The sequence below is a fragment of the Drosophila mauritiana genome, chromosome X (genome assembly GCF_004382145.1).
Source record: "Drosophila mauritiana strain mau12 chromosome X, ASM438214v1, whole genome shotgun sequence".
In the NCBI taxonomy this organism is placed as follows: domain Eukaryota; kingdom Metazoa; phylum Arthropoda; class Insecta; order Diptera; family Drosophilidae; genus Drosophila; species Drosophila mauritiana.
This window is the reverse complement of record NC_046672.1, coordinates 10,464,152-10,478,801: the sequence shown is the minus strand read 5'-3', so window position 1 is coordinate 10,478,801 and position 14,650 is coordinate 10,464,152. Positions and strand designations below refer to the sequence as shown.

The 14,650-nt window shown below is 43.3% G+C and overlaps 1 protein-coding gene across 7 annotated transcripts in view; it reads right to left on the bottom strand.

Annotated features, from left to right (window-relative positions):
• The window catches only part of LOC117146585, a 78,239-nt gene that overhangs the window by 12,674 nt on the left and 50,915 nt on the right, over positions 1-14,650 (bottom strand). The gene's annotated exons all lie outside the window — the stretch shown is intronic.

Below are 14,650 nucleotides of genomic sequence, written 5' to 3'. Positions count from 1 at the left end.
TTTTTTTTCTATTTTTTTTCTCTCTGTGTAGCAATCTCACGTACAAGTGGGGATAACCGAAGCGAGCAGCGAGATATGTGAGCCGGATCCTGTTGGTCCTGCTGCCGTTGCTCTTGCTGCTGCTGTTTCTTCTGCTGTTGCTGCTGCTGCTGCTGCTGCTGCTTCTGTGCGTCGCCTCGCATCGCTTTGTGCACTCGCATGGAAAATATGCTTTCGTTTTCTGGAATCCCACACACACACAACCGGAGAGCTGGCAAAATGGTGTGTAGGAGGGGAGGGCAAGGAGGCAAGGAGTCGGGGAAGAAAGGACCACTGCGGCAGCAGGACTCTGAGTTAGCATGCCGCCCAAGACGAAACGGGGGTCCTTCATAACCGAAATCTACACAACAGCTAACATGGTCTAACAGCAGCAGCGACAGCAAGAGTCGCATCCGGATGACGAGAACCATAACCATATTCTCCATTTCCCATCCCGAAATTCACAGGATGCGGGCCAGAGCAACATTTTCTTTGGGGCTTCACATGACACGCACACGGCTAGATGGGTAAACATTTTCATTGCCTCCCAGTGGCAAGCAGTGGATTCGAGATAGTCTGTTGTCAGAGGAATTGGCGACAATAAAACATGGACACACCACGTGAGTTGCCTTTGAACAATCAGATGAATTGTTCGCTCTTGAAGGATTTATTTGCAGATCCAGCTAGCCATAGAAATATACATTTTATACCAGATCGTTGTTTGGGAATATGTATTTAAAAGAATTTTTCCACTAAATAAATTGATAAAACTATTTTAGATCATGCAAAGTGATGGTAACAGTCATCTATCTTTACCTTTTACTATCTTTGTTGCTTTTAACATCAACACTAATAAGTCGCACAGTGGGTCAAAGTTTCAAAGATTATTTTTATGGCATTTAAAATTTATAAAATTTTTCAATGTTTAAGGTACAAGGGTAGTTACGTTAGAAAAAATATTGAAATTGTGCAGATATAAACTAAATCTAGGCTAAACAACTGAAAGTTCCACTGTAAGTTGCCTCCAATCCATGTGCCCTGTTTTCCTATTCTATTGAAATCCTTGCACCAGATGTCCTGGAGCCTCATCCTGAGCACCTTTCTCATGTCCATGTCATGCTTGGTACTTTTTCGGTTCAGGCCCTGAAATTTGATGCATTGGATGTGCTTAGGCAAACTATGACAGCCTGTGAAGCGATTGCGACTGGCACTCCTTTGATTTACTGCGCCCTTTGTCCTTTGGCTGTCAGCAGGATCAGAGGAGCTGACCCAACGTTTCAGGATCTTCTGCACAAGAACGCAACAAAAATGACACACAAATTTGCATCCCAAAATTCAAGAACATACCACTGTGCTATTTGTTTTAAAGCATATATAATTAACTCTTAAGCAACTACTGCCTATTATATGGTAATTCTGAATGCATAATTATGCTACAAATTGGTGTATACTCGATATTCTATGGTTTCCCTGCTTTCGTGTGCCCTCGTCCCTGCCTTCAGGTGATGTTAAGTGCGAGCCCTAAAAATTTCATAAATTCTTCAGCTGGCTCAGCATACACAGGCATGCACATCCTCATGCGCATCCTCGTCCTCATCCTCGCACCCACGGCGTGACTTTATCCCTCATCCTTGTCCTAGACCTGGCACAGCTGCATAATTAAGTTGCCAGGACGAATACGAATACGAGGACGTGAACGTGGACGTGGGCGAGAACGAGGTGTGAAGGTGGAGGAGTTGGTGGTGGTGGTGGTGGGAAGTTGGGCGGTGCGTCCTTGGAGTTTTATTAACTTAATGTCTGCTTAAACGATGCGTCGCTTGCCGCTCTTTAAATATTTAAAATTAATTCAAGCCCATTCCCTCGACCGGTGGCGCAATGAATCAAAATCAAAATCAATTGCCGGTGCCCACAGTTTGCCACTGATGTTGACGTCGTGCTGCAGACAGGTAAGGGTGTTTCCTGCTGCTCCAGGTTGCTGGTCTAATGCGGTCCTGGGGCCTGATACCGTCATTACGGCCACATTGCGGCAGGACACCAGGCAGGCAACGACGTGGGCAACGGGTTAGATGCAATTACCTCTGCCTATGATGGCATTAATTATGCAAAACAACTAACGCTGCCGGAGCCACGGGCTAGTGGGTGGCACTGGGTGCCAGTGGGTGTTCCCCGAGCACGGAAATCCCAGTGTGAGTGAGTGTGTGTGTGGATTGCAAAGGAAAGACTTTCGCCGACTTCCTGGCGATTGCATGTGCAGTAGAGCAGGGCTGGCCGTAAATGAAACATGCAATTTATTTTAACCCAAATCGTTGCCTGTTTTTCTGTAGCCCGTTATGCAATTACTGCTTGGCATATTCCCTTTGGGGCGATAAGTACGGCTTTGTCTGGCGATTGAATGCTCAGCTCACGCATACCCAAACCCCTTCTAAAAGAGAAAATCGTTCTTTTCTGTGCTTAAAACATGGGCAAATTTTCTGTAGCACACTGTTTTGGGCGTCCGCGTAGTTTAGTTAATATTTTGCAGATTTTCGCCTAGATGTGCAATTAAGCCCGACTTTCGTAAGCGGTGCTCAAGGATTAATTCAATTATGGCTAGCTTTCGTGTTGGTTAAATTGTCGCTAAGCGGATTGGAGTGCACTGCATGAAAACTGCTGCAATTTGGGTTAAAAACCATTTGGGCCAAGAAACGAAAAAAACAAAAAAAAAAAAAAACAAAGAGGGGGATGGAAAACCGAGGGGTTGGTGATCAAATGCCGCATGACAAAGGCACGGGAAACGCGAAAGCGAAAGGAGAGAAGTGTAATGAAAAGTGAAAGTGACTAAGATGTTTTTCCCGAGCTCTTGATGACGTGGGCGAGCAGTAGTAATGTTCACAAAGCCAACAACAGCAATAATGGCGGATTTGTAACGTTTTCCCCCCAAATGAAAATGGCAGCACGCGAAAATGGCGAGGAACTGACATTTAGGACGCGAGGCGGAACAGCCGAGGAAAGTTGGAAAATGCCAAAAAAATAAAGGGGAAGCGCAGAGGAAAACGATGACGAAGACGGCGAACAAGGCGAAAACAAACATGACGAACAGAACAACAGGCGGTGGCAAACAATAAAAAACCAGGCGGGTTGCCACCAAAGTAGTCTCCAGGGAAATGAAATGGAAAAGCGGATCCCAAATCCTCAAAGACTTTTGCAGAAAATATCGGAAAACCACGAGAAAAATAATTACAAGTATAAAATAGAGAGAGAGAGAGATATAGAGAGAGAGAGAGAGAGATATAGAGAAAGAGAGAGAGACAGGCGCAAGCAATAAATGGGATTATCTTTCAAACAATGAATTTATTATTTAGGCAAAGAAAAAAGAGTAGTTTAAAAAATTCTACTTAATCGTTTCACTGCCTCTTATGGTAGCTTCAATGTGCCAAAGGTATTTATTCCCAACTGCTTTTATTTACTGAGAAAATACTTAAGAGGAAATTGCCTAAATCCGCGCACAAACGGGTCAAGGACCTGTTCTCAAAAAGCCAGAACTTCTCATACCACCCACCCTGGAAAAAAAAACACACACAAATCAAATTTGTTGTAAGGCTCGCAACACTCGAGGGTTGACTGACTGCCTGATATGTTTTCGACTAACTGACTAAATGACTGACTGACTCATGCCTCGAAAAGGTGAGTATGTATACATGTGTGTGGGTGAGAAGTGGGACATTTCGGGTGGGGGTGGTGCAGCGTGTTGAATGGGTGTCATTGTCGCCGTTGGCAAATGTGTTGCTTACGAGCCTAAAGGATCCATTAATAAAATGAGTTGGGCATAAATTTCAACTGGCATCCTGGGCGGACATTTCGAGGGGCTCCTAATCGATTGAAAAGTGAATACTCCTCCATGGTGAATCTCCTTGCTACAAGCCAAACACACCTTTAAGCGGCTTACGAAGACCCATCATCCGATTTATACGCCACGTCCTTCTAAATGGATCGTAAAATTTAGCTCTCATCTTAATGCTAATATTATTTAGCCAATTTTTCGTCTCTGTTCGACTGTGTATGTGTGTGTGTGTGTGTGTGTCGGTCTGTTTGCCTGACGATAAAGTGTTTTGGCTATCACCTGAACTGCACAGAGTCACCTGGCTACCCATTTTCCTGCCAATTCCGGAGTGACTCTTTGACATATCTCGGTGCGTGCTGAGCGGGTTTTATGGCACAAGTTTTCATTGGCCTAATGCATATTTAAAATTGGATACATTCAAACCTGGCCGAATCGTTTCTCCAACATATTCCTACGTACGTACATATATCCCGAAAATTCCCTCCATTTCAAGCCAGCATAATGCCGCTTTGAGCTTGCAGTATTTAAACTGATAGCGATGAAAGTTTTAGCACAATGTGCGAGAGTGGAACTGCACTGGCAAAAAAAAAAAAAAACTGCTAACTGATTTCCACACATTTTTTTATTATTATTTTTAAATAATATATTAAACACGTGTTAATGCGTTACAAGCTGACAGCTTGAAATACATCAAACGCCTGCTTTTAGACACCTTTTCAAATGATTTTCGTTCCCTTTATGTGTGTATTAAGTTTTTATATAGTTTCGTACATTTGTGCTCGTTTGTTTATTTTTAATTTATCACATCAGTTTGATTACTTATTTCCAACCGCATTGTGTATTGACATACAAGGCAGACTGGCAAAAAACGTGGTCAATAAAATGTAAATATGGCTTGTATTGCTTTAAGCCATAACTACATTTTTTCTCTCTGTTATGGTGGAGTGGGGGTATTGGGTTTTTTTCTGCCTGGTTGCATTGAGGGCTGTGTGGGTGGGTGGTGGGTGGCTGCTTTGGTTTGGTTGAGTGGGTGGTTGGTTTTGCTTTCGCTGTCAGTCCATTATCAGTGGTGCTGCAGCTGCAGAAACGAGAACTCAGCTTCAGCTGAAGCACATGCAATCCATAAAGTTCTTCAGTTTCGGGCGGAGGATTGCGGGGCTTCGACTAATGTGTTTTTAAGGTGCCCATCATCGAAGCAACACCCAACCCCCCCCTGACACACATACGTATGTACATAGATACAGTTGGTTGGCTATGAGGGGGGTACTATACTATATACTATATACTATTCACTATATTGCTGCCATACTTCATGTTGGGCTTTAATTCGACGTCTACGGCTGTCGTCGCTGCCTTCAATTATTGGAATACTATTCCAGTCACGTCGCTGCGTTCGTGTCTGCCCTGTTTTCCTTTTGCTCTCCGATTGTTGCTATATGGCTATATGGCCTCGTTCCTTCTATAACTTTTCGTAACGATTTTTCTGCACAGCCCAGGCCAAATATAAAACAAAAAAAAAAAAAAATACCAAAAATAGCTGGCAAAATTTACAACAATCGCACGCCCCCAACGAACACACCCCTTTTACTCTCTCATGGCCCCATTGCAATTTGTGGGAAATTTTCAGAGTTACCACCCCACACCGTAATACGCCCCCATTTGAACTGTAGTTCCAGTTTCAGTTTTGCAACAACATTTCTGGTTGTTTTTCGAGGGTAATAAAACGTTTCGAATTAACGTTTTGTTGCTAGACAATTGGGACACAAAGGGATCGACGTGCGGGTTTGGCACAATGGGAGCCTTGAGAATTCTTTATTAGCCGGATAAACTTTATTAAAGTGTGAGTTTGGTCAGCGAATTACAATCCTGCTTCAAAGGACTCCGTTCCTTCTTCACATTGCCAACACTTTGTTAAAGGAATCTATATTTGTATATTATATATATGCACTCCATGCACAGCGTGTGTACAAAAGACATGTATTGTGTACCTTTACAAGTGAAATATGTATTTTCTGTAGAAAAATATACACAGCCCATCTATTTAAGTTATTTTTAATAAAAACCCATATCTAAGAAGGAAACTTGTGCTGCAATAAATTGACTTTATGTCGAATACCGATGAATCATCTTATCATTAACTCTTCTCGTCTTCATTAGCAGCTACCCACTTCATCCCAAGTCGCTGATGGATGGCGCTCTAATGCTCCTTTCGCCACAAAAAAAAAAAAAAATAGAAAAAAATAAAAATAAAATAATACCCAGTTGGCAGGACAATTAACACGAGTGAAAGCGGAGAAAGTGCTGACAGACCGGCGATGGACGTCCAGTCCGAGCTAATGAAATGCTGGCGACGTCGACGACAATTGGAATAAATTGCTGGTTTGCCTTGGAAAGGCTCGGGAATCAAGGAAAAGCCACAGGCGACTTACGAGTGGGTGGTGGAGCGGGAGCGGGAGCATGTGGCGTGTGGCATGAGAGCCAGCGACTCATCAGCCAGAAAGCCACTTTATTCTATTTCCGTTTCCGACTGTTGTCGCCAGGCTCAAGACTATCCGAACCCAAACCCCAACCCATCCATCCGACCACCCACTCCGTGCTGCTCCAATGTTGTTCTAGCCAAGCTGCCGAGTATGTAATGCGTTTCCGCTAGCCACAAACTGTGGCAGCAAGTGCGTGCCAAGCAGCTCCAGCTCCAGCACAATTCCAATTTCAATTCCAGAATTCTGGAGCGGAGTCAGGCTCCAGAAACTGTGAAAATATCACAGACAGTCTAAGAATGCTGGATGGTTTGGATTACCAGCTATGAATTTCCGTTTTAAAGGGCATAAAATCATCTTCAATAATATGCAATCATATGTTTGAGCATAAGTAACATTTCATTAAATTTATCCAGATCGGAACTCCACGAAAGGTTTATCTTCATAAACACAATAGCTGAAAATACCATAAGGTTTCTAAAGTCTTAAGTTTTAGTACTGAAACTACAGACGTTCAGTCAATAAAAGTGCCATGCTCCGCAATTTGCATCCGATCATAAAAGTTGTCGGGGCCAGCACGTTTATCCGTACTAAAGCGATATATAACTTAACTACTTCTGATCCGTACGAGACTAGGGTATAAAAAGCGCCAGAAAGGCGATGTAAGTCAGGAGTTTGGATGTTGCAAGTGGCTGTGGCTGTGGCTGGGGCAGCCACGCCAAGCCAACAAAATGACACTCAAAATGTCAACGTCACCGCCAACTGAGGAGCAGAAAGGAAACGGGACAAACGGGGCCAGGACATTGTATATGCACAATAATGATGGCTGCGCTCCATCTCGCCAGAAGTCTGAATTCGCCCACACACCCTACATAAATGTATGTATGTACATGTATGTGGTATGTTTCTATATACCAGTAGTTGCAAGCCAATCCCGTGGCACGCATTTTTATATTACATCGGGAATGAAGACGTTGACGGAGGCGGCGGCAAGATATATGAGTGTTGCATGAGGCAGCAGCCAAAGTTCTTGCGAAATCCCCAAGTTGACACACTTGGAAAAATGTGTCTGGCGTGGAGGAGGAATGATTCACTTTGCGGATCTCAGTCGTTTGCCATTGGGATTAGCAAGCGGAAGGATATGGAGTATAAATTCAAAATCGTGTGGCAACTGCAGATAGCGAATGGATCCTCTTCAAAATGACATATTTGACTAAACTAAGTTGCTAAGTTATATATTTGAGCTCATTAATCATTTTAATTTGGCATTTTATATGAAATCTTCTTCTCAGTGCAGCAGCAGACTCAATTTTTGGTCACAGCTAAAGATTTCCAGATAATTTCTTGCAATAGCTGAGATTTATGCAACCGAAGACAAATTGCACAAATAGTGCCAACAGCAGGGATAAACGGAAAGAGCGATGGCTAAAGAATGTGAAATCCGGGGTAGCTCCATTAGTCCACCCACAGCTTGACTTTTACGATTTCCCTATTGAGGGTTTGGCAGTCAAATAAGTCCATTTGACTCGACTCAACTCAACTCGACTCAATCTGGCCAAGTATTTTCCAATCTACCACTAAATGCGCTTAATAACTTAAGACCCAGTCCGTGTTTTGGACTTTCGCCCCTTCTGGAAACTCCTACTGCGTTGGGCATACCCATTGCATACTTTATGAGCAGGGATTATGGTCATTAAGGTGCCAGCAGCCGGCCAACTCACATATGGCCAGCAACAGTTGGCGCTCATTTCGTGTGAGTTTCGCCCGAATTTCGGGTTGGATGGGAGTTGCACTTTTGGTTGCGGGTTTTTTTTTGGTGTTTCGGGCCACAAAACGTTTAGCGTTAAGCCGGCAAAAACGTTGGGTTGGGGCTCAATTATGCTTTTGGAGCCCCGAACTGAGAGTCAAGTGGGCTTATCCTTGCTCCTCTCAAGGGGCAAAAATCTGGGAAACGTCATCGATGAGTCACAGCTTGTTTGGAGCCGGGTTGAAGGTTGACTTCCAGTTAAGGGTTCTGTTTCGGGTTCAGTTTCAGTTGTAGTTGTAGTTGTAGTTTTAGTTTTGGCTTGTTCTTGTTTTTCACGTCGCTCGTTTGCCAAATTAGTTTCGGGGGAAAGTTTTATTTTTAGACCCACCACCCACTCTCCGATTCTCATTTCCGATGCCATGTGCCACCCACAACAAAGTGACATGGCCACCCCAAAAATTATCTGACAAAGACACCCCCCCAAAGGGGCTGAGGGCGAGTTCAATGACACGACAACGAGGAGATGGCTGCCTATTTAAGTGTTAAGAGGGTTGGGCTGGCATGCCCAAGTGAGTGTCTCTGCTTGGCTTTCTCTTTCTCTTTCTCTTTCCCTTTCTCTCTGTCTCTGTCCCCATCTTTGTCTCTCTTTCGCGTTCTCCCTCTATCTGCCTGTCTGCCGCCCAGAACTTTCCCATTTTCCTGAGGGGTGCCTGGTTCCGTCGCCATCGCTGATTGAGCCCAACAAATCGATTTCCATTGATTGATAAAGCTACCAAGGCAGCTGAATAAGAAGAAAAACGGTATGCTCCGAATGAAAGAAAAGCATTTAATGTGTAAAGGATTTTCCCAATGACATTGCATACCATTAGACTTATTTTCAGTGGTTTCGAAGTCACCCGAAATTGCTCGCTTTTTTTTACCTAAAGTTGAAATTCAAATCCATTTGCTTTGCCTGTTTTGGGACTTACGTAACATATGCGATGCTTTATCTTCGATAAATAGCCCACGATTCGAATAAATGTAACTGGGACTCATTAAATACCTAGGGATAAGGTCAAAAACTGCGTTCAACTCGGCGAACAATGCGCAATACTGATAAATCAATATTATAAACAAAATGACAAATAAAATGCCACGCGTAGTCCGCAATTGGAATTCTGATAAAAGATACGCAACACTCTGGTAAATCCAGGGGGGGAAATGGAGAATTCGAGAAGTGGGAGCCAAAGAAAAACATTGTACAAATATTCAGAGCACTTTCCACATTCATTTATTAAGCAAACAAACGGGGGGGAGTGGCGGGCGGTGGTCTTTCACCCAAGCAGACAGCGGGGTGGAAAAAGGAAAAAGGCGGGCAGAAGGTCGCCCGGCAAGTGGGTGGTGGGTGGTGGGTGGTAGGCGTGTGGCCGGGTTTCGGCTAGCGACAGGCGTCAAAGGTCGGGCCCCTTATTTATTTCCAATTCCAATGCTGTGTCATTTGTCGGGCAAATGTATCCACCACCACCACTCCCAATTAAATCGGGCAACGGGTGCAAAGTGTGAAGCAAAGTGAATGGTTGCAAAGAGTTTACATTATCTTGAGATGCTTGCGTCCCAAAGGTTTTCAAAACAAATCCCAGTGTGACAATAAAGGTATCCAAAATGGTGGGGTTAAGTGGGGATGGACCTGAGTACGTGGAATGTTGTAATAATGTCATAGATAGCACCATATATACCATATATACATATTTCAGAGATAAACAGCGTATCAAATTATTAAAAATGTAAAATAAGGGAATCACTGTCCAGGAAGAACTCTCAGTGTATACATATATTTCAAATGTCATATTTTTCGCTAGACATCAATTTAACGGGTACATCACTTCAACGTTCCCAGTGGCTTTCAGAATGCCGATGGCGGTTTTCCTTTTCCTTTTATTTTGTTTTGTTTTTTTTTTTTTATTTTTAGTGAGCCAGCGATTTAAAGAGTCGCCCAAAGACACGTACGAAATGCTGGAGCGGGAAAACGAGGAAAATCAATGGAAATTTATGTGACTCAAATATCAAACAATTTTATTTCCCATGTCCAACCGTCTGCCGCAGTATACATTGCGATATTTTGCACTTTTTGTACATTTATTTTGGATCTCAGCTCTTCTAGGGGTATGTCCATATACGAGTATATATGTACGTACTACGCGAATGCATTGGAAATATTCCCAGAAGAGAAAAAGATAGCCGGTTTAAAATCGTGTGCATTGTGCATGCTTAATTGAGTTGTCCCCGTCCGCTGGGCTTTTCTTTCTTTTTTTTTCTTTTCTTCCATATATTTTTTCTTTTTTTTTTCTTTTCTTCCATATATTTTTTCTTTTTTTTTCTTCCATATATATATATTTTTTTTTTTTGCGTATCCTGTTCTGGCGCCTTCGATGATGGAGGCGTGGTCACATGTGTGCTTCAAACAGTTTATCGTGGAAAACTGCACCGAAAAAAAAAATAAAGGAAACCCTACTACCCAAATCTCCCCAAAATCCACCCGTACGAAAGCAACCCACCCATCTCTGTTGATTTAGCCCTGCAAAATGTCCTCGGCCCGTAAATCGCGCATATCGCTTCAGTTGATTTCCATGTCACTGACAAAACACAATTTGCCATCGCCTTTTGTGTACATAGCTAAATTCTGGATGGGCCACTGCATACTGCATGCAGGATAAAGGATACACCATACACCATACAGCATGCACACAGGACATGCGAGACATGGAACAACATCGTTGGGGGTTTCGTTAAAAAGGATTAAAGGTGGACTGTTTGCAAAGCCCGACTGGCCGGCAAATAAGAGGACCAAGATGACATCTAATCTGGAGAAATCCAGGGGATGTTCTTGGAACTGAACGGCTATATTAATATGAAATATGAAAACCCTACCAACGGGGGTGCATTCTGGGGGTGAAAGCATTCTATTATCCTCGAGGCATTCTTAAGGAATCGGTTTTTCAGTACTCTAATCATTGAATGAGTTTATATAAATGAAAAAGTCGCCCTCCTCTGCTGTTCTTATAGCTTTATTTCTGATTACAAAATAGAGGGGAAGAGCAGTGTCAATTAAGTAAATTAAGAAAACAAAGTAAAGCAAAAACACTATAATCCTCACATTAAAATGATCCGCAAGCAAAGTGCTTTTAATTTACAAAGATATTAATACTGTTGTATGTAAGCAGGGAAATAAAAACAAATCGAATATATCCCCGTTTTCCAAAGTATCAAAATCCATTTACTTTATTCCTTCAATGCAATTATTTGCTTTCAATGTTAATAATTTGATTCAATTTTAAAACAATTGCTTATGGGATTTGCGCAGGCACACGTGAACAAAAGCAAAAGGGATTTAAGGTCATACGACATAGATACATAACATAGATACATATACCAATATACATATATGAAGCGTTAGAACAATGCCAGACTATAATGCATTATATGGAAACAACAAAGTGTAGCAGCACACCGCAAAATTAAACAAAAGTTAAGGAAAGTTAAGTTAAACTTGGCTACGGCCCATAGAAAAGTCGGATGTCCTTTGATCGATGAAAACTCATTCCGGCCTGGCGGCTTTCTCAGCCGTGGTGGTATCATTAAATGCCGGCCGAACTTGTGTCGACTTTCATCCATATTCATTAAGCCCCCAAAAAAAGGGGAGAAAGTTGCCCACGACTGGCAACAGTTACTCCTGGGGGGCTTTTCGGCCAGCTCGAAGGCGAATGAAAAACTATTTTTATTAATTTTACAAATGAACGCTTTGCTTTCCAATTCGATGTGGCCCTGGGATGGACCGCAATAAGCCTAGAATCCAGCTCCTAAGGTCCTTCGTCCTCATCTGCTCCCTACTACTATGTCCATAACCAACATCATCATCATCATCATCTTCTTCATCGTTTGGCGTCGTTAGGAGAAAGTTTTGCCCAAGCCGCAGAAATGATTGCTGTCACCGATAAGACGACTGACAATGGTCGAAAGGAGTTTGGTTTGGCGTTGGTGGTCGGTGAAAAGTTTTCACTACTACTTTCGGTTTTAATTTCGCAAATTGCATTTGCCAATGTTATTTATTCAATCCACTTGCTGCTGTTGCTTTTTAAGGAGCAGAAAACAAAAAACAAGGAACGAGGAATGAGGAACCAGAAACCAGGAACAGGTGCACAACAAGTGCCTTCGCCACCCGGATTGTCACATCCTGTGGCAGTGGAACTCGATTATTAACACGATTCTTGGTGCGCGCGGCTTGTAACCACAAAAAAATAAATATATATACTTGTCTGGGTGGCACTTGAATACTCCAGGTACTGATCCATGGTTATGCTCCAACCCACCCACACTTGCAATCAACCCCCCGTGCTCGTTGCCAGCTCTAATCGATTTTTGATGAGATTTTTGTATTCAATTTTGGTTTTGATAGGTAACGAGGAACGCATCGCGCGAAGGGTGTGCTTTCAGGTAGTTTTCCATAGGATGGAGAGGGGGTGGGCGGTCCTAGGGAGTTTCAGGGGGCTCTAGGGTGCTTCAGGTTGATTCAGCTGGGGGGGCTTTAGCGCAACTTTCAGTTGCCTTAAAAGGGTGGGGTCTGGATTTTATTCGACCAAGGAATATCAGCTGAGAAGTTTTCCGGCAGAAGATGAAAATGGAAAGTGGGGCCAGGAAGTGGCGGAGCTGGAGGTGGAGCAACTTACAGAACAGCGACCATGACAACGATGCCATTGACATAATTTTGCACCGTTTTTGTTTGTACTGCCAATAGAAAAAAGGAGCCAATTGAAACGGTGGGTCTACCCGGTGGTGTGGCGAAGTGGAAAAACTGATGGTGGGGCAACTAACCAAGTGCCTCGGGTGGTTAAGTAAAGGCAAACGGCGCTTTCTTTCTTTGTTTGGCTTTCATTCGCTTGAGCTCGAGTTGATTTACGCAGTTGCTCTCATAACTGGGCTAAGGTTTCACTGCAATTGACTTTCAACTGCAGTTCCGCCCTTCTCCTGCGAAAGGGGCGTGGCACCATTATACCTTTCAAGTGCTTTGGCTTATTTCCGAATTTCTTGGGTTAACGAATGGTTTCTCAGTTTTCTTTGAATCATGAGTAGTTGCACGCAGAAGTTGGATTTATTGCAATAATTAGTTATTTGAAAATGTATATATATATGTGATTAGGTGTGTCTTTATTGTTATATTATTTTGGTTGCCTTTGCTGTGCAATCCTAAATCTTAGTAATGATTTCTATGGCTTGACTAGTGAAGAAATGGGTCACCAGTAGGTTTATCCTTCACCCATTGATTTATGCTGTCTTTTCAACCGTGCGCTTTCTCTCTGTCTATCTCCCAATCCTATCTTGTTATCTTTCGCCCCAACTTTCCCCAAAATTTTCCGAATATTTCCCTTCTTACGTCAGCGTCGCAGTCTTAGTTTCACATTCGTGCAAATCACATTAGTCGGCGTGAATCCTCGCAAAAAATCAGAGACCAGTGCAAGGCTGATTGAGCCTGAATATCGCAGATGTGTGTTGGGACCACGTTACTCCATTTTCCTTAGCCCTTCCTCCCTTCTCGCCCTGGTCCTGGATCCGCCAATCTTCATTCGCCCGCCCTCCTCCTTATCCCCATCGAAATTGGCAATTTCGTTTTCATTTAACGCTGACGAAATGCATTTCCTGAAATGAACAGCGAGCAAGCCGGAGATGGAGACGCGGAGTACAGGGGATTGGAAATTGCAGGCTGGATGTTGGACCATGCAGGATGTGCCCGGCACAGAAGGACTCCACTGGCTTTGCGCAATGTCAAACGTTGCCGCAAGGACGGCGACCGGAAGTGCACAACGGCCACCGGGCAACACTCAAGGGGCAAGGCGGGTAGGGCCACGGTGCAGGGGGCAGGTGGCAGGTTTACCAGGAGGTCACCTGCCAGGCACAATAAGTTTAATATATTGGCATGGACTTAAGCCCGTCCAGGTGCTGCTCTCCACTGCAGCTGAAGGACCATTCCGATCCGTATTTTCCTTTTTTTTTTTTTTTTGTACAGCTGCAGCAGCATAAGACGGCCAGCATATGTCCAGTGTCCTGGACTCCAGTTACAGGACACAGGAGTGAGCATTCAGGACGAGCGGTGGGGACTCTGATGCCTGTCAGGCCATGGCAACTGATTCAGACTGATTAAGACATTCTGGCTAATTCTTTTGCACCTGGTACACGACACTGAGTGCACTTTAATTTGTCTGGACAGGGACCGAAATGTCGAAAGGTCAAAGGGAAAGTGGACTGCGGTGTGATGTGTTATGTTAATTTAAGTCAAACATTATTTGTGACGATCTTTATTACACAAAATAGGGCTAAAATGTAAGAGCAAACTCGATTGTCATCTACTTCATCAAGGCATTAATGATTATATAATGATAGCTGATAGATTCTTCGCATTTTTGACATGTACTGCTGTACTTTTACATTTCAACGCTTGCCGCAACTTTCAAATTGCATTTAAAGTCCCTCGGTTTCTGCCCATTAGCCATCGCAAAACGTTGTTCGTTCTGCAAACCAAGTGGTCTTAAGTTCCCACCTGACTTTTCCAAATGCTAG